We start from the raw sequence: 20,045 nt of genomic DNA, 5'->3' as shown, positions 1-20,045 counted from the left end.
ATTATGATTTAAAATAATCAAATGCCAGTTCAGTTTGAAGAACGACTTGATTTACCTAAATACATATAATTTAATATACACATATACTTTATAATAATCTTTGAAGAATATAACATAATTATAGGTTTTTTAAATTATTCACATACATATGTATAGTGCCTCAAACACTAACATTTCTGCATTTAACATTAGAATAATATAATACTATGATTATTAACAAAATTAAATTACAATTGTAAAATAGAAAATGATCAGTAGATCAGTAGTTATTAAAATAGATACATAGGATGTTTTGTGAACATAATTTCGTAATAATAAAAAGCATTTAAAAATCAAAAAATGTATAAAATAGAAAATGGTCACTAGATTAGTTCCAGGACGTATTTTGAAACTACATTGAATATGATTTTCATCAATGAACCTGGTGAAAAACTTGTCTAGTATCAAGGAAACGTTGAATAAATAAAATCATTAATTATAAACCATGTCCTGTGCTTCCAAGCAATCGATATGTCTCGACGGAAATTTCGAAAAAGTGTGTATTTTCCATATTTATTTTTTGAGAATAGATACGATTTTTTTACTATTTAAAATAAAAATAAACGTTTAATATAATATTTACCTATTGGAATTTATTTGAACCGATTATGATACGTTTTGACTGATGTATGAGAATTCAAAGTACCCCATACAAAGCGCGTCAACGGGTGTTTGTATGGGAGAAGCGTTCTTTTCTGAAAATTGTATTTTTTTTCGTGTTCCCGAGACTATTTTGAAAATAAAAGTCGTTGAAAGCTTCTTTCAGTACATATCTTTAATTTGAGAATAAAAAATTATGAATTTTGCGAAATATAAAGAGGCCAAAATGATGTATTTTGACGCAATATGTCACGTTTTGTCATGTCATTAACAATAAAAATATTTCAATAATTTAAATCGCATTTATTATTGACTTTACCCACGAAATAAATGTCCATTTACTGTTATATATGAGGCTATTTTTCATGAATAATTTTCTATGGAATTCACAAAATATCATATGTTGAAGAGTAATGGAATTTGAATTTCGTATAAATTTTGATACTTTTTATTTAATTTTTAGTTCATAGGCTATAATTATTAACAATTTATCAGCAATAGGCATAGGCTGTTTAGAAATTCATTAATAACTGTAAATTATGAAGCATTGTCTTCTTGAATATTCTAATAAAACTGTGAATTTCATGATTAGCTTCCTTATGCGTTACATATGATATTTACTGTCGTTTTGTAATAAAATTAAACCAATAAAAATATTTTGCATAAAATAGCAAGAGCCTCCATATGCAGTAAAAGAAGACAAGTGGTATTATTTCATTTTAGCTGTAAAGTTAGCAGATTATCTCAGTACTTTGTATAGCAAACCTTTCAGATAATATGCGAATAGTACAATATAAATCTCCAATGGATAATGAGAGCTCCGAGAAATTGTATTCATATAAATATAATAATAAAATGTAAAATATTTATAATACATATAATGGTTCAATAACAATAAGATGCTTTTAAAACAAAGTCTGAGCATACATTATGCTATTTAACCATACAGAAGCTAAAACTTTTCGTCCCACCCTATAGTGCATTGCAGTTAGGTTCTGCAGTACACGTGTGTCCTATTTTAGACATGCAATTAGTATCTCACGGCCCAATCGTCCAGTTTAGATTAAGTAGCGAAAAATTGCAGCGCATATCGTAAGCTCTATATAAGGCTTTTAAGTGCGACCTTTGACAGTAGTTTGCGGGGTGTAATAAATTGCATAGTAGTGCGTTTGTCAGTCACGGTGCATCAACGCTATACCATATTTGTTCGCTGCATCTAGTGCAATCGTTGCACCGATGACAACCACGACCAATTTGCATACGTGCGAATCAGCGAACGGAGAATTGCATCTCGGCGCCACTAATTGACACTTTATTTATTCAGTGATATTTCAAAATTAATTAAGATGTGAAAAAACACATATTGATCTTGGCCAATTCATTTTGTATAATATATGTACATATATACGTATAGTAAATAAGCATGTTAAGACGTATGTACACATGTGTACGTGGAATGAAGAAGGATTCAAATGGTGAACATATGAATGAGAAGTTTGATAGTTTGGATTTAAGTGGTGGAAAGTTCTTTATTGTTATCAGAAGTTAAAGAGATCGAATGAATATTAGACAGGTTAACTAAAGAAAATTTGAGTAAGGTAATAAGACTATTAGATCCAGCAGAGAATGGTCAAATGATGTAAAAGATACGAAAAACATTTTCAAACTAAAGAAACGAGGATGAAAAATGTATTAAAATGGTATCCAAGATAGTGTAGAAGTAAGTAATATTGTAGATTATAAGCTCTGTAGATGAATCAATGCAGTTCAAATTTGGGAATAATGAAATATGTATGTATATTTAAAAAAAAATATCTCAAATAACATTTCAATATTCAACAAGTCTTCCTTGATGAAAATCTGTCAAAAGTTTATATTCATACAAAACAAAATTTGATAATGAAACAAACATACACGTTCACACATGCCGGCTATGAGAAAATTTTCAATACAAATTGAGGGCAAATGTAGAGAAACTTACACAAGACAAAAGTTCTACTTCTGGTTGTCGGATTTTATTCAATTTTTTTTTATTATTTAAATTCACTATAAATATTTTTAAAATAAAATATAAAAACTTAAAAAGGTCAAAATAAAACAATGAAATACTGTTTTAAAAAAAAGTTCCACTTCCGACTTCTGATCAAAACCTTATCAACTCGTAAAGAATACAAATATAAATTTTCAGCTTGATACGTTTAGTGGTGCGGAAAAAATCGTGTGGTCCCAATATGTTTAACCCAACATCTTAGAGGAAAAAATTCCACTTACGTTTTATTAATTTCAATTATTTTTTTATTTAATTAATATGAGGATTATACTTTATTTTTTTTCGTGAAGAGCACACATTTAAAGGGTCTACAAAAATAATAGAAGAAAAATTGAGACTGAAACGAAAAACTGCCACTTCCGAGTGACAGGTGTCTCCAAATTTTATGTATGACTCGGTATTTAAGTTTAATTTTCTAGATATGAAATTTGGGTTCAATACACTAAAAGGTTTCTGAGAAAAACACAAAAATCTCGATTATCGTTTCCGGACAACTTAAAAATTTAAAAAAAAAAAATTACGTCATATCGGTAAGCATTTTAATGACCTATACAGTTCGACAGAATAAAATCGTTTTCATAAAATCCCCAAAATACACGATTTTTCAAGATCATGAAAACGTGATCAGAGATCGATTCTGAGTTCGAATCAGTCAAAATCTCGTGGTCGAGGTATTGTTACTGCGCACATAGGTACAGTAAATATAAGTAAAATATTTATTTTACAGCGTTAACCTACTCTTATACATATATATGTATGTATGTACATATGTACATAAGTATTTTCACAAGCTTTTAATTTGAACTATTTTCATATGTATGTATTATATGTACAGCTTCATCAATCTTCTGTACACAATATAAAAATAAAATTACCATTTTTTTATGTAAGCTTTTATGATGCATTGTATAAAAAATATTCATAATATTGCGGATAACAAAAAACTACTCTTGAGGGCCAAGTCCATTACTATATAATTCGAATATGTTCTGCTAATCATACTGTCTTACGAAATGATTGGGTTTTTCAAGGTTTTATTTAGCACACTTACATCTTGATATATAATTGTATATAGAAATATCTGTATAGTCAAATTCATATTTATAAAATCGCGTTAAGCTTTGTCAAATGCAAACTTTTCATTTGAAGTAAGCGTGTGATGAAATTACCTCCTACGTAATGTTTAAAATAATTACTTTTTGCTGACGACGTTTAAAAATGTATCCACTCGTACTTTCAACGCTTGAAATTGGAAACTTCCTACCTAAAACTTGTGTGTGAACTTTAAAATAATAGCCGTTGATTACATTAAGCTTAATTTCGCTCACGACTTTAGCCAGATTGCGATCGAAAGCGCCAACGCGTCGATAATAAGCCCTCTCCGATTAAATTTATCGCGATCTTTAACCACAATAAGGCGTCAATATCTACATTTATCTCTAAACATCTACAGAATCGGATCGGATCACGAGAGAATAACAAAAAAATGTGTAGAATCGCCGACAAACCGACATTATACAGGCGAATAGAGTGGCCACGGGCCAAATTGATAAATCACCGCGAGTTACGATTTAAAAGAGCTATTATGCGGTTCTGTCGATAACGTATTTATATATTTTTTATAATTCGACGTACATGTGTGTGTGTTAATATTTCAAAAACGATAGCGTGATTTATTAATTTCGAATTATGCATAATCGCTATATCTCAATTATTTGAAATGAGAAAAAAAACTGGCCTCAAATTTATTGGAAAAACGACGAGTTTAAAATACGATCGTAAATTGTTCGGATTTGAAAACGCGCATGAAATATTGTAAGTAAACACAATAAAGTATATAAGCTTATCGTGTTCATTGATTATTTTCTTATATATAAATCACCTTATTTTGTAATTGGCCCAAGGTTTCCAAAATTGGGTTTCGTTGTTTGATGTGAGATGATTTAATGTGAAGTCTTGTCTTGTATAAACCCAATTTAATTTTGTTTGAGGATATTTTTTTCACTTATACCTAAGCAATGTATGTCTTCCATTATTCTGATTTTATCCTTCGTCTTTTTCAAGGACCTCTTTTTGTCCACTACTTGATATACATAATATATAAATAGTGTAAATCTCTGAATATTGTAAAATCAAAACCTTAGCCCGTAAAACCTAATATATATTTGCCCAAAGGTTATAAAAATGTTATCTATTAATTGTGCCTACTCTATTTTATTTATAATTGGATTAATAATTGAAGATAGCTAGATTGACTAAGATTATATGTGAAAAGTTACATTAATTAACGCTTTTAAATACGTTGTCATATTTTTATTTATAAAGCCCACATGCCAGCCTACATGATAAGATTCCAATTTTTCCTGGAAATTATATTATTTTCATTCAGTACGAATATCGCAAATACCTCTTCAAATCCTTCATTTTATGTATATTTTATTTTTTATATCAATATAAGCTTCTTACTAAAGATAATGAGCTTTCAACTTTTCAGCACACTCTAGTGTTCAGATCATTCAAACGTTCTGATAAGATTCAATTATAAATCCTACGCCAGTTTGAAGTGGAAAAAATATGAGAAAATTGAAAATAGCAGACGTATCAATGAGCTTTAATATTTGCACACATATACGCAATAAATACATACAAACTAGAGAAAGAACATACGGAACTGTACGAGGGAAATGATTGGTGATCGTAGCGAGTTGGCGTGGTCGTAACGGCGCCAACACCTTCTCTCTTATAAGGAGTTCCGCTCTACGTGATCAAAACAAACGTTGTCAAACTGTGGGACGCGCATCAAGATAACAAACACCCCGACAGATAAATATAAATCCACATCTAAAGCTGAAACCTTAATTCAACAATCGTAAACGCGACGGCGATTACCGCCAATCACGTGTCCCACATTCGGTGTCACTTTTCAACCATTTCGATAAGGAAGGCAGTATTACTTTTTAATACCATTTTGTAGTACACATCCTTGAGTATGTTGTTGGGTGATTTTTTTTCATCTGTGTTTAAATTTGGTTAATAAACTTTGCGATTGTCGACGCGCGTACCGTTATCTCGGATAGGCAGACGCGGCACACCGGTCGTCTCGTATAGGCGTTTACCGTAAATTTGGTCGATATAGTAAGTTGTGGTAAAATAGGAAGAGTGCTTCTTCGTGTTGACAGACACACGTGGGCAGTGGGCGAAAGTGGGCTTCGGTCGTAGCCCCAAGTCATGCTGTTGAGGGCTTGGCGCCAGTATTAATTACAATAGATGAATCTAAACAGCAAAAGCAACAATATTTGAACCATTCTTTGCCTGCATCGTGAATGAAGATTGCATTCAAAGTACTAAACAACGGTAAATTTAATGATTTTATAAAATAATTTAGATCTGATTTGTCATTTCAAAAGGACCACCTTAATAGAAAATACTTTTACATACGCTCATTGCAAAGTACATATGCAAAAATGCTTTTGAACACGTCTAAAATAGAGAATGCTAAAATAGAGATCATCATCACTGTCAGATGTGATCTTTCATTTGTGGATGAAAGACTCCTTCTACAATCTCAGCATATCCTAACCAACCGTTCTTTGATAAATTCGTCATATTTTCCTTACTTAATTCATTCAAATGATATTCAACCTTCATTTCAGTCTTCTACACTTTCTTGGGTACAAATCAAGCACTTTCTTCGACCATCTGCGATTCACTCGCTTATTTATGTACATGTCCTGCATATTGCCTTTCAGTTGCTTCACTATATCTGCCACATTTGGCATTATTTTCACTAATGCACATGTTTGACTCTTTCTAGTAAATGCTAGCTGAAATTTTGAGCTTTTTTTCCTAGTATGCTTTAAGCACCAAAGAGAAAAAATGTAAACTAAGAATACACCTAATACATACATATACCTAAACAATAAAAAGTTTTTAAAAATCAAAGCACTTGTATGAAAGTGGATGGCTCAAACAAATTTAAGAATGAATAAATAAAAAGAAAATCAGAAGCGTCACGATTCAAAGTATGATTAAAACATTAACAGTAGATATGGAATTAAGTACATATGTATGTATATGCATATGTCTAGTCAGTATATGTACATCTGAGTTCATTGGGTTTGACCGTTTAATATGCATGTAATAAATGCATGTGGACGAACCAAGTGAGGATTAGACGCTGATCACTAGAACATCGCCATCATCATCATCATCAACATCGAGCAGCACACATGTGAAAGATACAAATCCCACGCACTTGACGATCGATAAATTCGAGGTTTATCCAAAGCAGGAAATTGCAACACTTGCAACCGATATATGTATGTACATATGTAGGAATGTATTCATGTATGTATTAGTTCGACAATATTTCACAGGTCGTTCGCAAGTTTGGCGCTTATATTTTAAATAAAATCCACAGCTTTCGTTCCACGCTTTGTATAGCATCTTGGAGAGTGCATTGTGAGATTATATATATATACAAATATATCATTATCTCGATGATATATGTCCGTGTATTGTGACCGGGAGAAGTTCGACCGGTGGTCGAGCTCACAATGTAAACACTGGTAAACATTCTAGAGGCGAGGAGGTCTCCTTTCATTAGGTCGATTATTTTGTAATGATCTATTATCCATTGTTCGGTTATTCAATTCGGAAGTTCTTTACCCCTGACGTCGTATAGATCAAACGCGAGAACGGTAGAGGGATTAGAATACGCTGCACAATATTGGAAAATCAACACACAATGCGTGCCCCACGAAATATGCATTTAAGTCCACAATAAGAAATAAAACCAACATTAAATAAGTAAAATATTATATTTAAGGACTTGCTTAAATATATTTTACAAAAATAAATTTAATTATTACAAACTTATTGAATATTCAACTGCAAAGTGCACTCTTTACGGCCAGGTGCGTAAAGTATGCACTTGTTGTGGGTGCGTTTTAATCCTCATTATTCAGTCGGAGTGTCTCATTTCTTCAATGGGACGATTTGAAAAGTGGTTAATGAGTGACCCAAGAAGAGCTGGGATTGAGTTCTATGTGGCTTAATTTAAAAGGGATAAATCAAACCTCATTTGGAGTCTGCGCTCCACGGATCAGTTACGGTCATTGTGAACTCGGACCCACAAGAGCTACAAATCGCCGATGTTTTTACTTTATTTTTTTAAGTTGATGCAATAATTTTATATAACGAATCGAAAATAAACACATTCGAATATAAAGCCTCGTAAAATCGGTAAAAATTAATTAACGAAATAAAATTTTGATCAAAAATAATATAAAAAAAAATATTCGATCGGGTATTGGGCGCGCGGAAAAAAGAGCTTCGTCATTGATATTTATTATAATGATTATATGCATTTTTAAAATTGAAAATATTCCAGTTCAATAACAAAAGCATGCATTCAATATAAATAGTTCGTACTTATATGGTTCATTACGTTTATTTAGGAAAATATTGAATAGTTTGGTCTTTAGCGTAGTATAACATTTTAGTTATTCTACATGCTTATTAATAGTAATGTTCTGAAACATAATATAAATATCAAATTTTATTATAAATTATACGTTATTATTTCGCTCTTAATAGGCTTATAATAGCGCACTTAAAGACTGAATCGAAATCCATTTTCTAGTCTTCGCAAATGCATCGAGTAAATTGAATATTGTTCGCGTGTTTTGATAGTAATTGTTTTCGAATGCGCTTTAAATGAATCAGCGATTTTCGAATTTATCGCAACGTAATTGAAGTGATTAAATTTAATGCGATAAAAGCTTTAATAATAAAAATATATTTTAGTTAATCAATGTAATATTCAGGCAAAATATCATCACTCGAATAAGGACATGATTTAAATTAAATCGACTTCAGTCAAAAAGTTACGACTCCGCAAGTCGTAATTTTTTGGCTGAAGTTGGAGTCGAAGTCGCTAAAAATTCTAGCGACTCTGATTTAGAGTTTAAATCGCAACTATTTTTTATTTACTTAATAATGTATATGTCAAATTGGGGAGTGGTTTGATATTAATTTGCCCAATCCGTACATTTATATGTACATAAGTTTAATGCAGGTATATGTATGTTACAGTTAAACTGCTATTGTCAGTGAAATTATAATTTCACTGACTCAAGTATTGAGTACGGATATAATAATTACAAATTCACTTCTCAATGTCAGTGAATTTTCAATTCAAATCACAACGTTTGAATTCGAAATAAAATGTACTACCAACTCTAACTTAACCCAACCTTAAATAAATAAGTGTTGGCTGTTAAGATATTATGATCCACTAATATCCAACTGACAAAAAATTATAATGTCACTGATAGGGGCTAGTAAAAATGTCATTGGATATGATTTCACTGAACTATACCCAGTGAAAATGTATATGTTATGATTTTACTGAAACGTCAGTGAAATTATTATTTCACTGATGCTATAATTACACTCTGACATATTTTATTTTATTTAGGAAGGCTTAACAGGAAGACCCCAATGCGCCTTCCTGGACAATTAATTACAAACAATGCAGCATTTTATTATTACATAAATCACTGTATTTCCAGTAGCTGAAGAACACGAAATAATAATTAATTACATAATTAATCCATTGAGACATCTATGGATTTAGATTTTGTATATATGTTTTACAAATTATACACACAATAAATACAGAAGATTTGTGACAACAGGAAAGATGATTTTTTGCCAATTTTGAGGAACCGTTTCAATAATGATCAGATAAAATTGGCAAATTCTGATAAGAAACGATCGATTTGGAGTCACAAATTTAACCAGCAGTATTGCGGGTCGGACCCACTGATCACTTGGTGCTAAACATACACGCTACCATTAAGCCATACTGCTGGCTATATGGTAGTCATATATTTATTAGGTAGATATATATTTATAAACAAAAAATCTAATTTATTGATTTACATCAGCCCACAATATGTATATGCGGAATCGGAATCGTGTTTTTTTTAATAACTCCACAGCCCTAATTCAAAGGCTTAAGCACATTATTTCTATTTTCAAATGAAAGTTTTAACCGTCGCTAAGTTTTTGTCATTAAAAAGATTTATTTATGTTTGACCAAAATATATATAAAAAAAAATATCAATCGTGTCGTCAATTTTATGAGGGTTGATAAGTTGGACGTCTCTTCGGCTAATATTTATCGAATTTAATCACGATATTTTTAAACGGTGGCATTCTACAACGGCTAACCTTTATCTTGGGCTCATTCAAAATATAATATATTACAATTATTACGGGTAAAAACGCGTGTTTTGTTGTGACAGTCGAACGCGTCATATATCAAACGGCGAGCGCGGTCATTAAGGCGCACACACACACACACACCGATACGTTTCACAGTATGAGAGATAAGTTCAATTCAGTCGATTTACATAGTCGACGGCTACCGAGATAGGCTTTGTTGGCAATGACCAAGGCCCCGGTCGTGTGGCACAGTTGTCGACAAAGGTCATCGGTTCAAATCCCGACGTTGCGAAACGAGACTGCAATTGGACCCAGTCGTGTGCCACCATTACACGACTCGCTTCGGACAGGAAAGGGCCAAAAAATGTGTCAGGACTCACATTATTTGTTTGTGTGTCGTTTTGTGAACGGGTATGTTCATTCTTCGGTCAGAAACAACAATCCTCCACGTCACAACAATACCCCTGTCGGAGCACACCTATGTTCAGGGCCGTATTATTCCGTACAATGTCTTTAATTTTTTTTTCATAATGTCTTTGTAAGTTCGTTCGATGCATTCAAAGGTTGAACTTTACTATCTATGAGGTCGTGATGCAGGTAACATGGATTGGGTGATAAATTTGGCATTGGTTATCAACTGGTAAAATAGTTCAAATTAAATTTATTGTATAGAATGTATGTCATGAATCATTTACGAATATGTACATAGAACTTCCAAGAAATGATTCGAAATAATCACTTCTATTCTTCATCATACATATGGAACTGCTTTATCGACCGCTATAAATCATTAAATTTATTCATATTTTTAATTATCTTTTATTTCACCCTCCATCACCGAAGTTCCCTAATTTTTACGTTTTTCGTAATAACTATATGGTTTTCAAAGCTATACACCCTATATTTCTTGTATTCCTAGAATGAACTACAAGAAATTTATTTTAATAGATTTTGTATGATTAAGAAAAGGGGTACATCGTAAAAAAATACATTTATACATTTCTACGTTCCAAAGTATGATTTAAAGGCGGTAGCGATAAGTCATGTTTTTGACTGTTCGATTGCATATTCTTGTTGATCGATGAATCAATGCGAGAGAAAGAGACATCTATATTTTTGTAAGCTATTGTTTTCGTCGCTTTTGGCGCGTGCCTATTGAGTCATGCAGTTGCCTGTTGGCTTTACCATAGTGCGTTTGCATGTCGATACTTGACGTTATTTTTAATACAAAAATAGTCAAAAACATGCTATAGAACTAAAACTATTTTTATGTTGTTGTATAAAATGATTAAGATATATATTGAACCCATTTGTATTGAGAAAAGCTGTATTTTGATTAAAAAATACTGGGGTCTTACTCGACCCCGGTTCGGGACACTCGTTCAATCTCGATGCTCCATCCTTCAAAGGTTAATATAATATTTAGATGGATGATAGGGATTGCACAATTCTTCCAATCGTCTGGAATAAAACTTATTATTATTATCATAATAGTTGAGAAATAAAGTCCAAATCTTAAATAATTTATTATGCCTATAAATTTATTATATTAGATAGGCTTAGATTGAGATTTAATAAAGTATATCCAAGAGCAAAGTAATCTGTACAATAAATCTGAAAATTTTATTTCATAATTAATACATTTTTTTTATGAACTGAAAAAAATTCTACAGATTATTTATTAAAATCTCCCTAATTTGTACTTCTTTCATAAAATTTAATTTAATACATATTGAAAATTGTGTTGTAGGTTAATTTTTTTATTAAATTGTGATTAAAGCATTACTTAATAGCAAACGGGTGGAATTTACCCGTATAAAATTTTAGTATAAAAGCTATTCAAGTCTAAAAGTTTAAGATTTATTTGTAACATAATCGTAAGTTTTCAAAAAATAATGTTTTAAGGCTGTTATTCAACTTAAAATGTCTTAATTGCTTAAGTCTATGAATAAGCAGCAGATTAAGAAGATGGATTTTTGTTTTAAATTTAACTCGAATTTGATAATGTGAAGGATACGCTTTGACAGCTAATTGATCAATTCGTAGAAAATATATATCAATTCATTTAAAGAAATGCAATAAAAAAAAGTGAAAAAGTTTTCAAATCAAATCTGTATCTAAAAAAAGTAAGCGCAAATACTTCAGTCATATATAAACTACATTTATTGTAACGCTTTTAAATGTGTGTATTTTAAAAAATTGATTCAAGTATAATATACATGATAAATTTCGACCCTGGAGAGGGCTAGTGTGATGCCCCTGGGTGGGGCACATCTTAAACTGTGGAGTTTGAGTTGAGGTGACGCACTTCAATAATCCATGTGTGCAACCTTTACATAAATAAAACCAACTTTTTTTTAGTGCTTTGGAGGAGAACGTTTAAAAAACATCCTTATTTATTTGAATATCGAACGTGGACAGCGTGTGTGTGGCACCTGTAAGGCACTGGAACACAAAAGAAATCCTACATTTACCCGTGTGTATATTTTGAAATAATTCACAACATCGCTTATACATACATTATGTAGTCTTGGGTACGCCTCAATTTTATTATATTCAAATCGAGCACACGCTATGGGATTATAGCTAATTTTTAGGTACGCACCGAGTGGTTGGGTAAAAAAATCTGTGACCTTCTCTCAGTTTAGACCACATCCTCGCAAGCAACAACCGTTGCTTTATGGTAATTGCAAATTAATATCGATTGTGTAAAAAGTCGCTGATGTAAGCGCGAAGGTTGGCCCGTAAGTCACGTCACTTTTGATTGAAGCTCCATCAGGTGCAGTTCAAAACCTATTGACCACCAAAACAAAATGTTCTTAATTATTGTTTTTTTTTTCTATCTCTCCGTTGAGTTTTTGTTCATGATTGACCTCTCGCGTTTGATATTTTCATACATGGAGAGAAATGTTTTGTATCAATTATGTGCGGTACTATTTATTAAAATGAATTATGATCAACGTCAATACATTATGCGCTGTTTTTTTTTTCTTCTTCTTCCGAACCGAGTGTTAAAATGTTAGACTAATAACTTGCATTGATTTATATGATCGATCGACCGAGTTTGAAAGCTTTGGAATTTCATACAAATGCGCTCGACTGAGTTGAATAAAATTATTGATTCGCTACTTTCCTTTCTGAATTTTTATCTTTCCAAAATTAGACTCGACGTACTCAGTTTAGTATATTTTAAAATATTAAAAACAAAAGTTCAATGAAATAATTCAAATAAATCAAGCCTTCAACATATCAATACAGAAATGGCTACATTCGTATGTAAATTATACAAAAATTAAATAGCAATAATTTAAATAAATATTTCAATACTGCAAATGTATATATGCCGTTTTATTATGACGAATAGAATTAAGTAAAAGTTGTAAAAAAAGTGAAAATCGAAAAAAATGTAGTATCATTATAACAATCTCGTGGATTTAAATTTAAAACTGTGGATTTACATAGCTGATAGACATACAAACATATGTAGATCTATAAATACAGGTAATATGTAGAAGACTAGATTATTTACTAGGCGTTTCTTGAGCGAGTAAAATTTGGAAGATTAAACGGAATATTTTGTATTATATATGATCAAAGTTAGAGATCTATAACATGCATTTATTAAGACGAATATATTAATGAAGAGTACAATGAGATTGAAAATGCAACACATTTAATGGTTTTAAATTGAAAAACTATAGATTTGCATAGCGGTCAAACAAAAGTAAAAAAAAAACATTTATCTTTAAGCGGAAGAAATATGTAATTATGTATAATATGTATATTTTTTTAATATTCAAAACAATTTAGTCAAATTTAATTTTAAATAAAGAATATTATGAGCATAGTGAGTACAAATGTACATACAAATATATGTAAGTTTTCAAACAAATCACACTCGAATCAGTTGTATTGAAATGCCTTTTGTTTTAGAGGCAATCGAGTCTCTCGATGGACAAAGGGGCTCTCATTGAATTTCTATGTATATATCATTTATTGTTTACAATGACTCTTGATTCGGGCTCGGAATCGTGTTGTATCAATAATCAAGGATGTCTTTGATGCTTTCAAAACACTTCTGGGTATTTCTGATGAGAATGAAAAAAAAAGTCAATCGCCGCGGGCGCCACAATCCTCATATTAAAAATTATCTTCACATTCATCATAGTGTGATAAAGTGAATCGAAAACGATTTTTAATTATATATTTTAGACACGTGTGTGTACGTACGGTTATTAGCGAATCCGATTATTTCACAATCGTACCTCTTTTCGAAGGCTGTTTAATAGTGCGACGTGTGTTATTTTGAAGGTATTTCGGAATTTACTGAAGGATCGAGCCGTGAAATCGATGATTTATGGAGAAGTAATCGGTAATTACGATTTACTCTGTAGGTACATATTTACGTACTTACGGCAAACAGGATGAGTGCGGTTTTTATGTATTACATATTCGATGTGTTTACCGCGAATTCATTATGCATCAACGAAAAATCACACCATGGACGAATGTGCAATATTTCCCATTATCACTTTATAATTATGTGATTGTGTTTATTTTTAATCTCGATTTGGTTTTCCTGCAAGTTGTTCCAATTACCTGTAATAGATTTCATTCATAAAAAAATGTTCAAATCAATTGAAACCAACATATTTTATAAAAGTATAACAACACAGCGATAAATTGGACTCATTCTATCAGCTTATTGCAGATCATATGCTAACTAATGCCGTTTATATAACAGTTAAAGCAATCATATAATATTAATTTGCTATCAATTAGATGATTGTGTAAGTTCATGTCTGTTTTTTAGTAGATACATATGTATGAAAATCGGGCAAGAACTTCTGCATACTTTCAATATTACATACATAACTTTAAAGTATGTTTCCGAAAATCTTTTGGTCAGAATTTAATATTTTCGGAAGTACATACATGTGTACATATGTAGTACTTTTGCTCTAGAGAATCGAGGTTTTTTTTTGTTCTTTTTAGAAACCTTTTGGTTTATTGAACTGAAATTTCATATCTAAAAGTTTAAGTTTAATACCAAGCTATATGGTGAGCATCCGTCAACCGGAAGTAGCAGTTTACTCTTGTTCGATTTTTTTTCACTATTTTTTTTAAACCCCTTAAGCATGTGTGCTCTTCACGAGATAATTTAAGTATAATCCTTGTATCAATGTGATGAAAATAAAAAAAAAATCAATAAATTTAATAAACCGGAAGTGGGATGTTTTCCTCTTGTTTTCAAAAACGTATCAAGCTGAAAATTTATATTTGTATTCTTTATGTACTAACTTAGAGTTTGGTCAGAATTCTTAAATCAGAAGTAGTAATTTTTTTTAAAACAATATTTCAATATTTTATTTTGACCTTTCATATTATTTTTATTTTCTTGATATTTAATGTTTATAATTATTTATCATGATTTTAAGTAATAAAAAAATTTGAACAAAATCCGACAACCGGAAGTAGAACGTTTGTCTTGTGTAAGTTTCCCAACATTTGCGCTCAATTTGTAACGAAAATGCTCTTATAGCCGTTATGTGAGAATGTGTATGTATGTTTAATTAACAAATTTTGTTTTGTAACCTTCTTATAATCCTCAAATAAATAGACAAAGTCGTGGTTTTTTATCATTTACACACGAAACAAACTGCTAGAACCATTTCTATGATTATAAATAAATTAAATACGATAAGAATCGTACTGAGTATCATTCATGAAGAAATCTGGTTACCTAGGTTATTTCAATGTTAATATAAAATGTGCAATTTGAAAATCTTTTATCTATATAACTTTTAATATGACATATATCATGTATTCGTATGCTTGTCTTTATGTAGTAGAAGGATTGTTGGAAATTAATTTGATAACAAAAATATACATATGTATGTATATTTTTTATAAAATAATTGATGATAATACATATATATGCACTATTATGATTTATCGCATATTTATTTTGTACATGTATGAAGGTTCAGCCTGGATGACACCACTGCTACAGACGACTGATTATATTTATTATTTATAATATAAAATATGTTTTTTTTCTCACAAAAGGAATACTTTAATATTAGTTTAAGATATATAAAATAGCGTGACGATATTAATAATGAGTTAAAACGGTTTCTTGCTTGTTTATCACAATTTTTGAATGGGTGTGACGTGTTCGCGCCGGAAAGACTAGGTTTGATCTGACTCACGCGCGCATCTCTCGTCTATTAGCACACTTTGTATACATTTTCATATCGAAAAAAACAAAACAAAATATATAATCTCGAAATGAATGCGTATCTGATACAAAATAAAAACGCGCGTGTATTTCTCGGGAAGAAAATCGTAAATTTTCGCTAAAAATTCAACGCACGTCGCGCTTCTTCCGGGGCCGTCGGGGTTTGGAGCGTTTACTGGCACATTTCGCGTTTTTAATTCGACGTTCGTGCTAAACGGCATTTATCGATCATTAGAGGTGATAAATTTGATCATTGTCACGGGTGTTTTCTTGGGTCAACGGGCGTGAACATACCGGTCTCTCGGATCGCTGTGACCTTTGTAGTTCAAGGCGTCATTCATGTCCGAAGCGCGCGCGACCGAGGAAAAGAGCGATTGTTGGCTCGAAATAAAAACATTTTCAATGCTAATATTACCGTGAAAGATTATCAAAGATACTGAGAATCGTTTGAGAGGAACTTATCTGGAAGTTTATGCAATGCTAAAGCTCCAAGAACGGCGGGCGAATAAGTGAACGTGTAAATATTGCAGTAATTGGTGTTCGATATGATGCGGAAATTATTTGTTGAATTTTAGTGTATTTTTTTCGCAATAGATAAAAATTATTTTGCTATTCCACGATGGCTGTTTCGCTCGAGGGGATACTTATATTTATTTTCTGCAATAATCAAGACAGTGCTTAAACGTTTACCTGTGATTATAATAAGTAATTCAATTGTAAAGGTTTTTATTATAATGAGAGATTTAAGGTTCAAATTGGAATGAGTTTCAATTGTTATTTGGTATAAGGAAGTCAATAGAAATATTTTGAAATGATGATGAAAAATTTTATATGATTACTCATATTCATATTCATCAAATAATTATACATATAGAGAGATTAAACGAGGAAAAGTGTCGACAAGGAAAATATTCATAAGTTGATTAATTATGTAAGAATTTTTAACTGAATGAATTTTGAAAAATCTTAATGTTAAATTTAATTTAAATGATACGTTTAGTTTTATATTTAAATGATCAAATAAGCATAAAACCTTTTAAAGGATCGGAAAATATGGCGAAACCTCTTTTTTAATTGCCTGCTCTCGATCGTTTAATTGCAAAACTTTACACGGATATTTTATTTGTTACTTTTTTTTCATTTTTACGATTAAATTAACTTTATTTTTCGAGAAGGGGTCAACACACGACAACACTAAAGACCCAATCTGTGGCATGTTTGATCACCTGCCCACGTGAAATGTACATTTTTGGCAAAAGCAACAACGTAAACATTTAAACAGCATTTCATAAAGCAAATAATGGACAACGCCATTATTAAACACAAGACTTCTCCGATACAACGTAACTGATTTTTATTCAGACTTGGTTGGACTGGTTTTATTTCGATTTTTTATAATAAAAAAAAAAAAAAATAAAGTCGGCGGTATTATCATACTGAAATGACAAAGATTTCGGCAACCGGATGCGATTTTTCTATATATGTATATTTTATATTTTGAAGTACGACCTGAATTTTATATGACTCTATCGGCTGGGAAATCGATTTGAGTTATTACTGCTTTTTTTTAACACTGCTTTGAATTTATGTCGCGGTGCTTTTGTGTAACGATGACAATTTACGAATAATAGTAAAATTGTTAACGAAGCGACCCGTTTGCAGTAATAAAATACTTGACCCAATAATGGTAAAAGGTGAAACGGTGTACGCTCCAATTAATAGGGTCGTGCACATGTTAAAATGATGATGAATTTCATCCAAATGATTGCATTCAATTAATTACGTCACACCAGAAAAGAAAAAAGGTTCCAATACAATATTCCGTTTATTAAAAATAATAATTAAAATAAACAAAACGCATACTCAAACATGACCATACATAGTATGACAATCCACTTCAGAAATTACAGTTTTAATTGAATTTATGTAGTTATTTTTTTGTTATGTGTTAAATTTTAGAAAAAGTACTCAATTTAGTTTAGATTATTAATAATATTGAATGGGTATTTTATAATATACTAAGAATTTAATGTGTGAGCGTGTGTAAAATAGGGTTAAAATGAAAAACAATAGTAGTGTAGTCAACAAGATTATAATTTGTTTTTATTCATTTATTTTCTTTTAATAATATTTAGTAATTAAATAAAATTAATAGTTTTTTGTCTCATCTTTTTAATAATAATAATAATATATATTTACACATAAAAAGGTTTTAGTCGATGTATATTTACATAAAGGTACAATTAATTTTTAAATAATTCAATTAGTTCGTAGTAGCGTGAGAGACAATAAAAGTACATTATAAAATATATAATTACATCGTAAACAGTCGCCTTTTTTAGCTTAAAATTTGGCTAATTATATAAAAAAAAACGAAGAAAAGATCATTCATATAATAGTATATAAAATACATTAAACATTAAACAATTTCAAGGGGAGATGGGGGGAGGGGCTTTTAGGCCGAAAGAGGAAATTAGAGTATTTGTACGATTTTTAGTGTGGCCAAGTTTACCACCTCAAAAAACACATTTGATGTGATTTAAATATATATAAAAATACGATATATTATAAATACACATTTAACGTTCATATATAAAAAAAATAAAAACAATTTTTAATCGTTATACATAGTAATAAATAGTAATAGTAAAAAAAAACACGTTATACATTTAAAAGTGCATTTTTGGAGGTGATTTATAATAATAAGTCGATGCTTCATCACTCGATAGAGGTGAATAGGGGTAGGGGATGACACAGATATAGTGATTACTAATTAGGAATAGAAAAGTCTAGAAATTCTTCACAATTAAAAAAAAATACATTGATTGTGATAAAATTTAAAAACTCAAGCGTCAGAGCTGTTTCTTCTTTAGTAAAAATACTTGCACGGATTTCACTTCATATAATAAAAAATTCGTTTCGATATTTTTTCTTCACTTAATAAATTAATTAAGTCGCATTTAAGCACTTTCAAATGCGATAGACTTTAAATAGAATATAAACGCAATTTAACAGTTTTCAATTTCATTTTAAAAAACGTTTATTTTGGATATCACAATATTTAAAGAGTTGGAATCTTATCTCTCTGATGCCGAAGTTTTTTTCTCCATACGTAAAAAATTGAAAATCTCTATCCAATATGAACATTTATTATTTATATATATATATATGTATGATATAATGATAATTCGGAAATATATATATATATATATATATATATATATTTCATTGTTTCATATAACATTTAAAAATATTGATTTGTATAATATTTTAATTTAAAGAAAAAAAAAGATAGGAAACAACTATTTGTAATACGAGTGGAAAGAACATGGGGTGGTTTGGCGATTTTCAAATGGCACAATAACGATTCACCTATAAAATGACTAGTAAATGATTTAATGATTGATTCGTTCAATGGAAACTAATTAAAATGCAATAGCAATAGAATAGAGTTGTAAATTAAATAATACAAAAAAGTATAGCCACCCCGTGAGCCTTCCAGCGAAAGCCGTTTCGAGTCATCTCTTGTCTTAGTACACATCTCTCGAAAAAAACTTAACTTTATGTATATCTTTTAATTAAAATGAGATCAATAGATAATGCGCGAAATGCTTTCTGTGCCACTGACTCTGGATAGGTACTCTACAATAAGCTCTGAGGGACACTATTACATAAATATATATATTTTTTATTAAAATAGGGGATGATTCAATAGGGTTCGTTCGGGCTCGATTTGAAGTATGGAAGAGAGCGATAAAAGACACGTGAGATAAGGCAATGCGATTTCGAAGCACATCGAGTGTCCGTCTGTTAGTCTGTACCAGTGGATTTAATATATGACGAACAGAGATGTGAGGTGCCTCGACACTTGATTACAAATAG

The sequence above is a fragment of the Arctopsyche grandis genome, chromosome 5, assembly GCF_051622035.1.
Source record: "Arctopsyche grandis isolate Sample6627 chromosome 5, ASM5162203v2, whole genome shotgun sequence".
NCBI lineage: Eukaryota > Metazoa > Arthropoda > Insecta > Trichoptera > Hydropsychidae > Arctopsyche > Arctopsyche grandis.
The sequence above is the reverse complement of the archived record's forward strand: the minus strand, read 5'-3'. Positions refer to the sequence as shown.